The sequence below is a fragment of the Gossypium hirsutum genome, chromosome A13 (genome assembly GCF_007990345.1).
Source record: "Gossypium hirsutum isolate 1008001.06 chromosome A13, Gossypium_hirsutum_v2.1, whole genome shotgun sequence".
Lineage (NCBI taxonomy): Eukaryota > Viridiplantae > Streptophyta > Magnoliopsida > Malvales > Malvaceae > Gossypium > Gossypium hirsutum.
In genome coordinates this window covers 8115125-8118933 of record NC_053436.1, presented here as the reverse complement: position 1 = coordinate 8118933, position 3809 = coordinate 8115125, and the positions used below count along the sequence as shown (strand labels likewise).

Here is a 3809-nt window from a genome sequence, read left to right as displayed (position 1 = left end):
AACCTGCATTGTAAGTATTGCTATAAGGATTGTTTTGAGATCGAGGATTATTACCCACGTAATTTAACTGCTCATTCTTCATGTTGTAGCCATAAGGTGGGTATTCTGAATTGCTCGATCCACCTCTATTTGCTTTGCACTGCATTACTCAGTGAACCTGTGAAGAACTAAGAAAACCATCAATTTTATTATTCAAGAGTTCTACCTGATTTGAGAGCATGGTGACCAAATCGACTTTATAAACACTGGCTATTTTCATTGGCTTTTTCCTCATGACTTGCCACTGATAGTTATTTAGTAACATCTCCTCTATAAATTCATAAGCGTCTTCAGGTGTTTTATTATTGATGGTTCCGCCAGCAGCTGCGTCAACCATTTGTCGAGTCGAAGGATTCAGACCATTATGAAAAGTTTGATCCTATAGCCAGAGTGGTAACCCATGGTGAGGGCATCTTTGCAAAAGGTCCTTATATCTCTCCCATGCATTATAGAGTGTCTCTAAATCCATCTGTACAAAAGAAGAGATATCATTATGTAATTTAGCCTTTTTGGCCGGCGGAAAATATTTTAGTAGAAACTTTTCTGTCATTTGTTCCCAAGTAGTGATTGACCCCCGTGGTAACAAATTCAACCACTGTTTAGTTTTGTTTCTCAAAGAAAAAGGGAATAACCAAAGGCGAATGGCATCATCAGAAACACCATTAATTTTAAATGTATCGCATAGTTCCAAAAAGTTTTCCAAGTGAGTGTTGGGATCTTCATCCTTCAAACTATCAAACTGAACAAATTGTTGTATCATTTGAATTGTGTTAGGTCTTAGTTCAAAAGTATTTGCAGCTACAGCAGGTCTAACTATGCTCGATTCAGTTCCTGTTAAAGAAGGTTTAGCATACTCATACATAGTGCGCGGAGCAGGATTCTGATTTACTAGATTAACTGCAATCGCAGGAGGTATCAGGTTTTCCTGATTTTCAGCCATCTTCTTGGTTGTGGTTTGAATATCGTCCTCTTGCTCGTTCTCTGTGTATCTTAAGCTTCGCCTTATTTCTCTTTGGTTTCAGCAAACTGTGCGATCGATCTCACTATTAAAAAGTAATGGTCCTGACGGGTTTCTTCTGGTCACAAACTAGAAAAACCTATCAGAAGAAAATAAATGAAGAATTAGACAATAAAATAAATATTTAAATTGCAATAAAAGTAAAATGGCTAAAGTAATAAAAATTGATCGTTCCTAATATCTTATTTCCCCAGCAACGGTGCCAAAAACTTGATACGTGATATTCGTGACAGGTTTTAAATATTTATAATGAAACGTTCTTGAAACTAACTATTATCACGATGAAGGCAAGTGTACCTATCGAACAGTAGTATAGCTTTAGCAAGACCGGATTATCAAACCCAAAGGAACTAAAAGTACTAGTATCAACTTTCTTTTTATTATCTAGCCTAAAAAATAAACAGGTTTTGTTTATCTAACTAATTAATTAAACTAAGGAATCACAGAAAAGAAATTTGGGGAAAATACTTTTTGGAAAACTCGATTGATTAAGACAATACCTAAGGAAAAATCCACCTAGACTTCACTTGTTATTTGACTCTGAATTGGACGATTTATTCATTCAACTTGTTCCGTAGAGATCCCTAAGTTATATTATTATCTCTCTCGAGACTAAGAACGTCTAACCCTAGATTGAATAATTAAAATCTATTTCTAATTAACGCCTTAGGGTTGCATTAACTCAATCTCTGGATCCCCTTATTAGGTTTCACCCTAATCTCTCAAAATCTTGTCACCCTATCTCTAGGCGCGCAATCAACTCCGCTTAATTATGACAAATTTACTCTTAGACAAGGTCTATTTCTCCTCTGAATAAGAGCATAACTTGAATCAATATCCTGGAATATCAAAACAAGAATTAAGAACACATAATTAAGAACAAGTCAAATATTTATCATACAATTCAGATAATAATAAAAAGATCCGTCTTAGGTTTCATTCACCTTAGGTATTTAAGGGTTTTAGTCCATACTAATGAAAGAAAACATCTCAAAAGAATAAAAATGACAAAACATAAGAAAACCCAAAACTACTGACAGAATTTGAAGGCAGATCTTCAGTCTTGATGGTGAATCCAGATTTTGAGATAGATCGATCGGCTTTCCTTGAGCAATTTCTTGCTTCCTCCTGTGCGTCCCGCTTTTCTCCTCTTCTAGGGTGTATTTATAGGCTTTGGAATGCCTAAGAGCCCTCAAAAGTGGCCTTTTCCGAATAGGACTCTGCTTGGGCTTGATAGGGACATGCCCGTGTGCAATTACTTCAGGCCGTGGTTAAGCCTGTTAAATAGGCACGGTCGTGTGGTCTACCTGTGTGAGTCGTGCTTCGATTCTACCAAATTGAAATGGCCGTGTGGTCTGCCCGTGTGAGGAAGTCCAGGCCGTGTTGATTTCATACGTTGGACCATTTTCTCCATTTTTAGCCTGTTTCTCATTCCTTTCACTCTCCTATGCTCACCTAAGTATAAAACATGAAATTAAGGTATTAGGAGCATCGAATTCACCAAATCTAAGGAAAAATCATCCATAAAATGTGCTAATCATGGGATAGAAATATGTTTAAATTACGGTTTTTCAGTAGTAAGAAGGGTTTTCAATGAGAAAATGGTTTTCAAAAAACACTTCGATGTGACACGCCAGATTCGGGCCTAACTTCTAGGTCGGGTTTGGGGTGTTATAGAAAAAATTGTTTATCCAACAAGCATGCATTTTCTATCATCAAACATCAAAATACATGTACATTCATCAATGGTAAAACCCTAAACCTTTAATATTTTTTCAAATTAGTCCCTTGGCTAGCTAGATTAAGCTGCAATAATCTCAAAAACATAGAAATCATTAAAAACGGGACAAAAATCACTCACCAATTGCATACACAAGCTTGGATGAATGTAAAGGATGAGAATGAGTTCTCTTTGCCTTAATTTCAATTGTAGATGGAGAAGAAAAAGATGATACCTTGTTTTCTTTCATTTATTTTAACATTAATTTCTAAATTACTTAATTAACCTTAATAAACATTAATTATTTCTCTAAATGTCAAGCCATTATCATCCATTAACTCATTAATGGGTTAATTACCACTTATGGGTATCCTCTTTAAGATTCCATAGCTGTTAGACATCTTTAGCTATTAGAACATTACTTTTACACTTTACTCAATTAAGTCTTGTTTATTGATTTGAGCATTCAAATGATAAAATTTTTGAACGAAATTTTCACACAATCATACTAACATGATGTATACATAATAATAATAATAATAATAAAATAATTATTTCGACCTTGGATTTGTGGTCCCGAAACCATTGTTCCGATTTGACTAAAAATGGGTTGTTATAGTGTGACAATGATTGACAAGAACTCCCTTAAACTTTTTTAGAGAGAAAAACTCACTGACGGCTGCTAGACCTCATACACTATATTTCGGGTATATAAAAACCTTATATTTCCTATTTCAAGAATAGTTGATATCTTAATATGAATCAAAATTCATTATAATAATTAATTGAATATAATAATTATAATTACCATATTTCTAATAATGTTTAACCAAAAACTTACAATTACAATAATTATCATAATATTAATGTAACACCCCAAACCCAGCCTAGATGTTATGACCGTATCCGACATGCCACATCAAAACGTTAAAACATTTTTTCATTCTAAGTCTAGGAAATCGTACTTGATGTTCAAAGGATTAATTCATTGAGGGTTAAAGTGAATGGAAGCTGCACACCAGGTAGGAAACC

General features: G+C 34.5%; 1 non-coding gene across 1 annotated transcript; it reads left to right on the top strand.

The window, feature by feature from the left end:
* The first annotated feature begins 434 nt into the window (after nt 1-434).
* On the top strand, nt 435-540 carry LOC121213175 (small nucleolar RNA R71). The gene has a single exon (XR_005908545.1). It is a non-coding gene; the product is annotated as a small nucleolar RNA R71 (small nucleolar RNA).
* The last annotated feature ends 3269 nt before the right edge of the window (nt 541-3809 follow it).